At 33.6% G+C, this 14,081-nt stretch overlaps 1 long non-coding RNA gene across 1 annotated transcript; it reads right to left on the bottom strand.

The window, feature by feature from the left end:
• Positions 1-624: 624 nt before the first annotated feature.
• On the bottom strand, positions 625-5,443 carry LOC134683479 (uncharacterized). The gene is made up of 4 exons (XR_010101034.1): positions 5,278-5,443; positions 2,943-3,141; positions 1,891-1,965; positions 625-1,264 (listed from the first exon to the last, which is right to left on the bottom strand). It is a non-coding gene; the product is annotated as an uncharacterized LOC134683479 (long non-coding RNA).
• Between the last annotated feature and the right edge of the window lie 8,638 nt (positions 5,444-14,081).

Raw genomic sequence — 14,081 nt, 5'->3', positions numbered from 1 at the left:
ACATTTTTGGAACCTTATAAAACATCTCAGAAAAGCAGATTTGTCTTGGGGACAAGTTTGCAATTCCGCTGAGAGCAAAAGTTGTTCACCTTAATTTTTGAAGTTAAGTCAAAATGAAGTTGGTTGTATTGGTTCCCTGATATTTGTCCTAAAAATTTTTGGCTCTAGCACCACTGTTGAAAAAGTTATGCCCCTTTTTTCAACAATTTCCTTAAAGGAAAAGTAGTTTTCCTCAAGGGAAATCAAATTTCCATAAAGGAAAAAGATTTTTCCTCAAAGGGAAATTGTTTTTTTCCTCAAGGGAAATTGTTTTTTCAAGGGAAAAAGATTTCCTTCAAGACAACAAATTTCCCTTAAGGAAATTTTAACCCTTAAGGAAATGTTTTCCCTTATTTTTACTTGTTAAACATTTCTTCACTATACCATATATACATATAAACAGTATGAATATATATAATTATTACAAGACTGTATAGTTGATGCAAATGATATTCAAAACTTTCATAAATGTTTGACTCAACATTTTTTAATGACATTGAAAATTGATAAAGTCTGACTGTTTAGATCTAGGTATTGTTTATACTTTTTATAAAATTTAACTTTGATTTATAATTTTGTTTTGTAGCAAATGATTCTGTTTTCTTTGTAATTGTTTCAATGCAATACATTAATAAGCAACCAATTTGAATGTCATACCATTTGTGGTGTTCTAAAGAATTTGTTAATATGTTTGCAGATTAAATAATACAATAAACACTTTTCGTGTTATTTTAAATTAAAATTTTCTTCTGTTTCAACTTGTGTACAGTTATTCAATCCACTACGTAAGAATTCAGTGAATACATTATTCCATTCACTTAACATTTTCCTTCAATTCTAAGAGAAAACATTTTTGCAAATTGTTCTTCAAGATCTTCTTCCGTATATTCGATATGAGGGAGCGATGTAAATGAGTGGATAAAACTGGTGTTCCTTTTTCAACAACAAAATAGTATTTGTTCTGCATTCTCCTTTCTTTCGATTAATATATATATAATATGTTGTTGCTTTTATGCAATAGTGTTTTTGTGTATCTATGATAGAACTCCATTTTGTTTATGGGCATTATCATGTGATAATGATGAAATTTCCTGTTTCTTTTTTGCAGGAAAGCACACATTCCAGTTCAAATTAATCCAATTATGCACTTTGTAAATAAATTTAAACTTTAAGTTTCCTCTTCAGTAATGACCTATTGATCATGAAAACCAAGATGTCTGATCACCTATAAATACACAAAATAAACAAATAAAATGTTATAAATGGAGAGAGAAAACAGCAATAAATGTTTTTCATATGTATCTTTCTTTATTAAAATACATTAAGTAAACTTGAACCTCGCGAAAAATGATTAGCTGTGATGTATTAACTAGAAAGTATTAAATGCAAAATAAAGTATTCGCAAAAAAAAAAGTTGATTTACATTTGTCCAGTCTGTGTTTGAAGGAAATTAACATCATTGGTTGCCATATTCCTATTGTGCCTGTCCAAAGTTCAGAGCCTGTAGTTTTTGTAAGTTTAGTCTGACACTAAAATTTAGTGGTTGTTGTTGTTGTTGTTTCATATCGGTCATATTTATTTTTTGTTATTTATTTTGTAATAAACTAAACAATTAGTTATACAGTTTGGATTGTTTCAATTTTTCATCTTTGGGTCTTTTATAGCTGCATACTTTGACTATAGGGTATGGATTTTCTCATTATTGAAGGTCGTCACAGGCCTACAATTGCTTTCTTAAAGCAATGATAGTTTTCATATTTAATACACCACATCTTTTTAATTTTTATAGTAATCATGATTATCATTCTTCAAGTTCAACAACTTTAAAAAAAAAAATAAAAGTGGTCTTACCATTTAGGTTTAGTTTGCTTCTGCAAATTTTAAATTGCTGTTTATAATTTCTCTGTATCTTCTATAGTTCTTGTCCTATACATGAAAAAGTAAAAGTTATTATTGAACGGCATCTTGCATCAATATTTTTTTTGCTGTTTAATGTACATGATGTATATTAATGTGTGTTTAATAAGAAGAGTGCACACGCTGAAATGTCTCGCCTTCTTTTACTAATCATTGATAATATGTTGATAGTCCTAAGTATAAAGCTTTATCACAACTGTCACATAAACTTAACATTAACCAAGATAAATGAATAAAGACTAATGAACCATGAGAATGAGGTCAATGTCAGATGAACCATGCCAGGCAGACATATACAGCCAACAAGGCTTCAATACAACACTTATAGTTGACCTATTACTTATAGTTTAAGAAAAATAGTCCAAATCACAAAAACACTGATCAATAAACCATGAAAATGAGATCAAGGTCAAATAAAACCTGCACCACTGACATATAGATCATACCAAGTTCAAAAACACCAATGTGCTTGATATTAATTTTAAGACATGTATAAATGTTCCAGACCATATCAGTATTTGGATCTTACGTTTACGGTCCAGAACTTACAGTCCCACCATATGTGTACAGTCAGACCATTTAAGTATACTTGTACTGTCTGGTACCAGCTCGACCAAACCTGTGTTTTTATTTTTTAAACTGCAATTAAACTTTTTGTATTAATCTATTAAAGATTTCAGTTATGTTGATCTGTACTGTACATTCGTTTCTAATAAACTTGACCAATTTCTTAAAATTGGGCAGACTGTATGTGTACAGTCCAAATACTTGTATGTTCTGGAACATAAACATGATTAACAAGTATTTAGCAGGATGTCATGCTAAAATCCCATTAATATTTGTACTAAATTTTGAGTATATATACATGTAAATCCACAAGTTACTTACTGAAATTCATGGCGAACACTCACCAAATACTTACAATTTAGAGGAAAGACTGGACAGATGAATGCACTTACACTATCAAAACAGAGCATAAAACTTACCAAAAAACAAGATGTTTTACATTTATCCAGGAGCAGGATAATTGAAAAGTTGTTTTTTTCTTTCTCTGCCGTCCATCATATAACCTTTGAATTCATTCATGCAAAATATGAAAATCTGCAAAGGTAAGACCTTGAACCTCAGCTTATCCACATTTTGAATTTTGAACTGCATACTTGTCCTTTTCATCTTGCTGACAACCTAAACATAAAAAAATGATAAAACATAATTCTAGATTGACTTTGTGTTTTTATTTTTGTTGGTACAAACAATGTTCCCAACTTTAAAACGAAAACATCATCACCAAAAAAGAGGTCATACTAACCTCCGAAATATTTAAACAACAAACCGAAATTATTACTTGATTGAAGATCTTGTCGTAAATTAATGGCATAGATACTCTTATTTTTGAAAACTTGATGTCTATTGCATACTTATATTCCTTTCTTCGAGAGTATGCATACCGGTATTTAGATGTACTCCATGGACTTTAATGTTAAATAAGCATGATTAATTTTACAGTTTTTCAGCTCTATGTGTACATTTTGAGAGAATCTTGCAATACTGTATATTCTGATATTCAGAACTTATTGTGAGGTTTTTATTAATACAACTGAAAGCTGTATCTCATTTTCATTTCTGATACATATTTATGAGCTGAAGACCAGTGCCGAAAATTTCTCACTGCATTGAAGACCTATAGGTGACCTTCGGCCGTTGTCTGCTCTTTGATTGGGTTGTTGTCTCTTTGTCAAATTCCCAGTTTCCACTTCCCATTTTATAACATGTATGCTGATTTTTCTTAAATTACAATATTCAATCATGCAATTTTGTCCATTATTGAAAAAACGGTAAGCAAAAATAAATGCACAAAAAATCTAACATTGTTATCGTATATATATATGTAAAAGGTTTTTTTTTTTAATTCAAAACAGTTGCCTACACTGTTAATTTCCTTGTTTGATTTCTTATTATTAAAGCCTTTATAGCTAGCTAGATGGTATGCCAGGGCGGATCCAGCCATTTTAAAAAGGGGGATTCCCAACCCAAGACAAAGGGGATGGTCCTATATTCATTTGGTTTATTTTATTGTCTCATACAAGAATATATATATGGTTTTAGGGTGGGAAACAGGAATCCCGAATTTTTTAACCTACCCACTGGGGATCTCAACTATTTAAAAGTTTCTCAAACATGTGGGGGTGGGGATGACCCCCATGGACTCTCCCTATATTTCATTTTATTTGTTTTATTGTTCTATACAAGAATATATATATATGGTTTAGGGGTGGGGATCTTGACCGTTTACAAGTTTTCAAACTACTTACTAGAGGGGGACGGACTTCCCTTTTATTTTATTTTATTAATTTTATTGCCCCCCACAAGAATATATATGGTTTAGGGGTGGGGAACTGGATCGTTCACAAGATAATAGCACATTATCAAATTGAACAGGGTGGGGTAACCCCAAACACTTCCTTTTAATTTCATTTGATTTGTTTTATCGTCCCATTCAAGAATATATATGGTTTAGGGGTGGGGATCTGGACCGTTGACAAGATAATAGCATACTCTCAAATTGAAGGGGGTCACCCGGGTGGGGATTACCTGCCATGGACTCACCCTCCCTTCTTTCTTCCCCCCAAAATACCTTTTAATAGTTCCCAATGCACAGATAGTTAACATTATTTTCCCTTGATTTACACTTTAGAATATACACTAAAGAGGGAGGGTAGGGGGGCTCCTAATCCCGAAATCCCAGCTTAAAAACAACATAATTCCAAAGTCCCAAAATTCGAATAAAGAATTCCCGGATCCCAAAATCCCGACCTTAAAAACACCCAATCCCGGAGTCCCGATGAAGGTCCTATCACCCCTCACTATACAGGTGTAATTTTTTTTAAAAGATAATACAACTGAAGACCACAGTGGTGGGATCCAGAATTTTTCATAAGTGGGGGCCCACCGACTGCCTAAGAGGGGCCTGCTCCTGACATGCATCAGTGATTCCATGTATAATCAACCAATTTTTTTTTCCCAAACAGGGGGCCCTGAACTCCTGGTCCCCCCTTTTTTTCCCTCATTTCAATCACCCTGATATAAATTTAGTTTTATCACTTATAAAAGGAATGGTTTGAATTCCCCAATAATTCTTATATACCATTAATATCAACATATTTCATTTTTGATAAATGAATAGCAAAAGTTTTCTATGGGTAGAAATGGATAGTGGCTGTGTTCAAAGACAAAGTGCTAGGTTTTTATGAGCTCGTTGTTTGCGGACTAACTATTTAGGCCAGTGGTGGATAATATTGTGCGTGCATTAATCTTCTATACCTTCTTAATCAATATATTCAAATACTGACGGCAAGTGTTGTAATGTATCAATGTCTTATTTGAAATCACCGTGCTATTTACATGTGGGATCGAGAATGCAGGGGAAAGAAACTTGTCAATTATGTTTATTTCTAAGGCAAAATAAATGAGCCGCCGTAAAATTAACCTTTGGTAATCCTCAAATTGGTGAAAGAGGCTTTACGGGCTGACTACTAATACATGTCTTAATTTCAAAATAACTCGGCAGCGTCAAATAACAGTGCATGTAAGGCTCGTCTCGGAAGGGGTGTCTTTTTTCTGTCTTCTTTTTTTTAGTTATATTTTTAATAACTTACACTTTTTTTCCATTATTCTCTTTCTTTCACTATTCTTTATCCTTTTTTTTTTCTTTGTCCTTTGTTCTCTATTCTGTTAATTCACATCCATACCCTCTTATGTGGACTATGTAGTTTATTTTTCAGTTCTGGCAGAGATATTAGATACAATATATATATGTCTCTGGTTCTGGTATTATACGATAAGTCAATTTCCTTTTCATGCAGTGTCATGAAATATAATGGTTTTATGCATATCAGCCAAGATTGTGCGTAACATTTTAATTAACAATTCAACACTATATACACGTTATGTGAATTTTATTAAAATCGATGAAGAACATGAATTTGGCAGCTAGTGCCCCTTAAACAGGTAAAGTTCAATTAACAAATTCTGATCTACTGGCATTCAACACCAAATTACTTACTTGCTGTATATTGATAAATGTGATTGTATATCGTCAATACCTCAACATCGAGAATACGTTTTATCGGACCCCAGATGAATTATTAATTACAGATAAATGTATTTTCGGTTCAGGAAATGATTTATTCTTCGGGTACGTCTAAACAACAGCTCAGGACCTCCTGAGTGCACTCAGGACCCATTACCGTCATCGTATCTGCACACATGATGTATGTTTATATTCGTTATACGCTTCTTATTTTAGAATTAAATTTTGGAAGAATTTGAAATCGCAGGGGCGGATCTAGCCATTTTAAAAAGGGGGGTCCTAACCCAGGACAAAAGGGGAGGTTCAACTACATGTCCCCATTCTAATGCATTGATCGGCCAAAAAAGGGGGGTCCAACCCCCAGAACCCCCCTCTGGATCCGCGCCTGAATCGAACTTAGATAGATATGCTAATTCTTATAAAATAATGAGGGCACGTGTCACTTATTACACAACTACTGAGCCATGAACTATCCAATCAACAAAATTAATTGGATTATATTTATTGTTTTTTTAGGAATTGTATTATTAGTTCAGTTTTACCTTTAACATGAATTTGCATATAGAAAAAATAAAATGTCACATTCGATGTACTTTTTCATGATGACGGGTAAATATATTTGTTGTGTTTTGTAGTTCACGAATAAAGATAATTATTTTATATATAGTTGCGTTTTTTCTGTAACAAGTTCGATTTTTGTTTTTCAGTGTGATTCTTTTCTCTCTCTCTAAATCAAGTTTTTCAACAAACACAATGTTGAATGAATATCAAATTTTATTGAATTTGTATATCTTTATTCTCAACAAACCATTATACGAAAACTTAGTCGTGGCTTGAACGGATTTCGTGTCAATAAACTGTCCTCGCGATAGTCTTTCTCGCTGTAACAAAAATCATTTTTTCAAATTAAATTTAGAATCTTACTACAATCTAACTTACATATTGTTTAGAAATAATTATACCCAAAATATCATAATTTTCAAAATAACGGAGACGAAAACGGTGAAAAGTTCATTTTCAAACTTTATTTTCACATTGAAATTCGTTTCAGGCTACTGAAACTGGACAACACGACTTTAATTAGAGAAAAAAACCTTAATAAATGCGGATTTCTTAAAACATTCGTATAACTCAAAAATTAGATTCCTGGACAAGTTCCATAAAAATGAGAAATAACATCTAACTACATGTATATGAGTTTGATTGTTTGAAAAGTACGGCTTTTACAGTTAAGAACGGATTCCATATACAAGTCTTTAATTAATATAAATTCTTTAAAAGTATGAACATTTATTTCCCTTTTCAAACTCGTGCAAAGAATTAATTACTGCGAGTCCAGGACAGGATAACAAAATTAAGAATAAAACTTAAAAATTTATGGAACGAAATTTTAATCAAATACGAAAATCTTAAAACCTCGTGATATTCATTTTAAACGTCACAATATTACTTCCCGCATGGTCACACTGTACTAACAACACAATCTATAAACAACAATAAAGATAATCCAATCAATTTTGTTGATTGGATAATTCATGGCTCAGTAGTTGTGTAATCAGTGACACGTGCCCTCATTATTTTTATAAGAATTAACATATCTATCTAAGTTCAAATTCTACCAAATTTAACTCTAAAATAAGAAGCGTATAACGAATACATGCATCCATCCTGTACATGCGATGACTATAAAGGACCTGAGTGCACTTCGTATGTCATGAGTGCAATCAGGAGGCCCTTCAAGCGGTGTTTAGACGTACCGTTATTCTTCTGGAGGATTCAAATTTTTTTTTATCAATAACTTATACACAAGGAGACATTTTTTTTTACAGCATGCTGAACCCCAGTTAATGAGCAAACACAAATCTGAGACTACTATAACACATGTGTTATAGTAGTGACTAGTCTCAGCACAAATTAAGAAAGAAAATCGTTTACAATTAAATTTTATAGAAGGAAAAATAGGGGGCGGGGGTAATAAACAAATTTTATTTACGCTCACATACTTCTAAAAAAGATTTGCATATGTAAGCTCTCTATAGATAATGTTGAAGGAGTTTTGAAAAAAGAATATAGATACAGTTTAATTTCGACCAAAGTAGTGATTCTTTTTATAGATTTGGTACCTCAGTTTCGACTCAACATTTCTTTTTGAATTGTTAGATGCCAAACTTTTTAGGAGAATATTGTATCTGTTCTTTGTGTAATTTTGGTGATATTGGCGATACGATTCATTATTTTATAACAAGGCCTTGTACAAATCCTTGATTATAGAATGTTTGGCAATATAAAAAGACGAAAGTAGACAAACCTTCATTAAGCAGGGTTTCACAAGTTGATCTCCAAGCTGATGACATTGTACATCGAATAAGATCTATATTTTTCAACGTTTTCAAAATGAAATAACTTGAATTGAAAATCTCCCAACTGTGAAAATTTGTTATTTCTAAACGTCTTTAATTATTATTTCGGAAAGAACAAAAATATTTAGCATATTCATATAATTTCATAATTTTTTCCAAGGAAACCTTTTTTTTTGCAAAGTTTACTTCTTTCTGTTTTAAACCATCACCAGCGATATATTCTCTGCCATCACCAATTAGTCCTAATTATTAATTAAAGACCAATTGACAAATTCAAATGATGATTGGTATATCGTATTAAATATGACCATCGGTCATCCGTGACGTATCCCAAATAACGGCGCATACCGATAGATAGATAGTTTATTAATTAGCGTTTCGCAATTCAAATTTCATCAAGGCGACTTGATTAAACCAGTTACTATACAAATCTTGAAAAAACGATATATATATATATATTCTTTATTGCCTCCAGGAGGAGAGTGAAAATAATGAACATGATAAAAACAATAATTAAACAATTGAACAAAATAAACAATTAAATTAAATCAGAAAATGTCATGATCAGTTGAAGTGAGTAAATTGTCAGTAGCGGATATTACAGTTATATTAATATTGTAGTAAAGTCCCAAATTTATGGATATATCGAACGCATATAGCTTGGAATGTCTCTAGTTGGTCGGTTTCTAGTAGAAAATTGTCCGAATTACAAGAAAGTAAATAATAAAATAGTTCTTCATCCGACATGTTTGATAGGAAGATACTAAAAGTAATTGGATCGATGTTTATAATTTCACACCAAAAGTTCTCACGTGTTTCGTCAAGATAGTCACACGAAGAAATAGTGTGAACTATTGGATCTAAAAACATTTTACCACATCTGTCACATAGAATGTATTGCCTATTGTAATTGTCTTTTACTATACAGCAGACAGAAATCAAGAAGTGTGCTTGTTTTCTTAGGTTAGGACGCTTCAATGCTATAGTCCATGCAGGGTGAGGTGTATAATCTTTTTTGATCATTTTAAAAGCGACAAAATCATCATCAATGTTAATACGTCTTGTCCAATTAACAATTTCGAAAGCGGCCACTGCAGTTTTGACAATGCGCTTCCATATTAGAGGTGTTGGAAAAAGTCCGGTTTCACAGAAATCGTTAAAATATGATGATAACTCATACTTCCTCAAGATGTTTATTATATCAACAGTAAATCCCAAATTTGAATAGCTTCCGTCGTTGTATTTAAAGTCGTTAACTCTACGAATTAATATACGGAAAGATATACTTTCGCACGGAAGATTACATATCCGTCCTAGGAAATAAAGTTTCTTTTCGTCCACATAACTTTCAATGCTAAACCAACCGATCATCGGAAGGCACATATCACTTCGTGTGCGCCGTGGTAAACCTTGAATGTTTTTGCAAATGTAGTGCTGAGTTCTTTCCAACATTAACCATTCAGTAGAAGTAAGTTTGCCCCATAGTTCACATCCGTACAACGCCTTCGGATAACACACTTGTTTTACGAATTTTGAACAAACAATAGGGTTTAAAATAGCTGGATGAACACCTAGACGGATTAAAGATATGACGGTTGCACGCAGTGTTCTGCAAACGTCTATTGTACGATCCATCGTCTTAAGGCACGTATACAGATTAATTCCACAATGTTTCGCCATCTTAACTGTCGATATTGGTTCATTATATAGAAGCACATCGGTTCCAGTTGTAGGTTTACCAAAATGTAAGAGCTGACTTTTTCCTGCTGAGAACGAAAAGCTCCAACGGATGCTGTACTCTTCGCAAATTTTTACCATAACTTGTGAAGATTGGCGATCAGTTGCGATTATTGAAATATCGTCAGCTTGAACAGGCGTGCTGGCGTTGAGGTCATGTATAAAAGCACCTTGTTGGCTGGACTCTAATTTGTCAATGAGGTCGTTGATAAAAATTAAGTACAGTTTTGCTGAAAGTACACTTCCTTGCCTAACACCACGATGCAACTTGAACCAATTTGACAACTTTCCACCAGAGAATATCGCACTCGTGAGATCAGAATACATATTATCAAGAAGACACCATAATTTTGCGGGAATGCCATATTCGTACAATTTGATGCGCAAGCCGTCGTGTGGGACAGTGTCAAACGCCTTAGTACTGTCTAATAGAACGATTTTGACGGGTCCGCCTTTTTCAATGTGATGAAATTTAACTTCTTGTAAATTGTATGATGCATTCATGCTACTCAGTTGTTTTTGATAAGCAACTTGCTGGTGATTCGGAAAATCGGGTCTCAATTTTGTAAGTTCGTTCTCAAGCAGTTTTTCAAATATTTTAGCGATACTTGGCACTAGAGATATCCCACGATATGAGTTTGTATCAGTGCGAGGTTTTTTTCCACCCTTAAAAAGGAGGAAAATAATGCTTTTTCGCCACTCACCAGGTATATATCCGCATTGTATTATCATGTTGAACAAATGATGTAGATGTTTCAAGAGTAATTTTCCTCCGTATTTGATGTGTTCATATGCGATACGATCATGGCCACACGCCTTGTTGTTTTTCAAATGCGAACAAATGTTAATGACATCAGAGTAACTAAATTGTAAATCATCCTTCTCGTTGAGAGTTCTATTTGTTTCACGAATGGTTGATACGCGGTCTGATATGTAGGTTTCACGGTCTGGTTCACTGTACACAGATTGCGAAAAAACGTTTTGAAAATGGTCATACCATATATTCATTAGATCGTTACTATCCGTAAATAAAGTGCCATCTTTCTTTAGAGCTGTACAGGTGTGTGGCTTTTGTTTCCGCTTATTAAGAATGATCCATACTGACTTTTGGTCAACGTCAATGTCATTTTCAATTTTCTGAGCAATAGCACTTTCATATTCGTCAATTGCGGATCTTTGAGCATCACGAAAAGCCTTTTTGGCCTGCTTGTAATGATTGAACGCATCGCATTTTAAATCATGGCAGTTACAGTTGTTTAACCATTCGATTCTTTTCAAACGCATCATGTCGCGCAAATGAGTAAGACTTTTATTCCAATATGGCTTTTGATAAGGTTTGAATATAGAGTACGGCAATGTCTCTTGTTCGGCTTGCTTAATTGCTGACACTATCTTATCGTAGTAATCCTCAATAATCAGTTTATTAATTTCGTGTCTTGGAAATTCGGACGTCCACAAGTGTTGTGATAATGCGAACGAATAGTCATTTATGTAACCAAACTTGCGTGCACGATCCCAAGAAACGGAACGAGTTGATTGTTCACCTTCAGTATGAGTGAGAACTGAGTTTTCTATTGTTATTGAACATAATATTGGTCGATGGTCAGATACTGAAAAAGGTTGACTGTCTATAACTTTTGCATTTGACACTTTTCCAATTTCTGATAGTGGCATAAGAATATGATCGATACAAGTAGACGGACCATTATCGTATGATTGAAACGTTGTTACTGGTCCATGGCAAAACATTTGCGTATTTACTGAAAACAATTCGTACTCTTGTATTAAGGAATACATAAGCCTACTTCTTTCGTCGGGGTTAAATTTATAACGCGGGCCTTGAATCTTTGTATTGAAGTCGCCCATTAGTATGATAGATCCCATATCTTTATATACAGAACAAATTTCATGCAAAAGTTCAACATTATACTGGTACAGTTGATGAGGTTGAGTTGTAGCTGGTAAATAAATTGATAGAATAATGAAAGTTTGTACGTTAGGTAAGTTAACTTGGATGCCTATGATTCTGTCACTATCAATGTCTATTTCAGTAACAAATGAAACAATGTCTTTTGACACTAAGAAGGCTACCCCACACCGACTGTTGCATGACATTGATTCAGGATTATGCATGTCCACACCTTTTGCTATGGAGACAAATTTATTATCTATAGTGTTAAGTACATGAAGCTGGTATGTACGTAACCAATGCTCGGAAATAGCACAAATGTTAACTTTGTATTCAGCTAATAAATCGGAGAGACATGATATACTAGAAAAAAGTCCCCTACAGTTCCAGCACATCAAATTTAGATTGTTACATGCCATTGCGTCTGTAAGATGATATCGAATGCTCACTCACAAATTGTTGCCAGGAAAGCCATGGTTTAGTAAAAATTCCACTTGGCCAGAAATATGGATCACAAATATACGGCTCGTCATCTGATATATATGACGTTTAGCTGTGCGGAGGCTGTCCTTTTATTAGGTCTGTCAAAATAGCGAATGAAAGTTACTTTTACGTTTCGATCTTCTAAATACTTCCGCATAAGTTTCTCAGATCCGTTACGCTTATCGATACCACCGACATAAAACCGACTGACTTTTTTCTTATGGACAACTCCTTTGAATGTTGAGCATACTGAACTCGGAAAGTGAACCGGAATTTTATGTTGACTATTATTAGTGTTTTCAAGTGGTTGATCCTTATTGAGTACATTTTCAACAGAGTCTGGTGTAATGTTTGAAGACGCAATGACCGATGCAAATGACTTTTTATGTAAGAAGCCTTTTTCAACGTTTTTCTTAGGGTGATTGACATAAACAGGTTTAACAATTGAGTCTCTCAAAAGTGAAGAGTCAGTTTCATTGTTTTCAATATGTCCATGTATTATATATGTCTCAATACATGTATTATATGTCTCTGATTTTATCAAAACAAAAATTATAAAATAAGTTATCAATCGAATGTTAACCCTGAACTCTCACTATTATATATACATGTCCTCAGTTACTTAATGTCCTGTGTGCAACCAGTAGATCCTGGACGGTTTTTAGACGTACCATTATTTTATACGCATATATTTAAAGCTGTTCTTAATTATATGCATACAAGGTATCAGTGGCGGATCCAGGGGGAGGGTTTCGGGGGGGTGGAACCACCCCTTTTTTGAACGATCAATGCATTTGAATGGGGACATATGGTTGGAACCACCCCTCCCCCTTTTGTCCTGGGTTGGCCCCCCTTTTCAAATTGCTCGATCCGCCACAGAGGTATATTTATATATATGTGTTTATCAGACCAAATGACTTCCCAATTAGCAGAGGCGGATTTCGTGTTTTTTTTTCCAGTACCCCCCTTAATCTTGGGAAACAAATGGTAGATTATATAGGGAATCACGGAAGCATGACTGGACGTGACCCCTCTAAGGCAGTCAATGAGTCCCCACTTATAAACATTTCTGGATCAACCATTGCTTAGTTCTAGTTATCTTAGGTCCTAGTGTGAACTAAAGCCAATGGGTCTTTTTAAACACATATTAATTCATACATGTATACGTTTTCTCACGGATTTGTTCATGCAATATTGAAATTTTGTTTACTCAATGCGTAATTACTGAAGTTTATAATTGCTTCTTTTCTTCTTAATTTCATATAAATTATTTTTGGATTTTTTTTCTTCGAAAATTAGTGGTGTTGAAATAGGGAATGGACACAGATACCTTATCACATTTAACAAAAGAAATGTTGTATAATGTCATCAATCTGTATTACACGTAGACAGGATGTTCTCTAGAAAACTATACGTTATATATACACACCCGAGAATATACACGCACTGTCGTAATGGAAAATTACTGTATGTTATAGTTACCTGTAATCAGCTTTGCAACACCATGTCATAACAGTTCAAAAAGATTTTCTCCAAATCAAAATGG

Source organism: Mytilus trossulus, chromosome 9 (assembly GCF_036588685.1).
Source record: "Mytilus trossulus isolate FHL-02 chromosome 9, PNRI_Mtr1.1.1.hap1, whole genome shotgun sequence".
Classification (NCBI taxonomy): domain Eukaryota; kingdom Metazoa; phylum Mollusca; class Bivalvia; order Mytilida; family Mytilidae; genus Mytilus; species Mytilus trossulus.
This window is presented reverse-complemented; position numbering and strand designations above follow the sequence as displayed.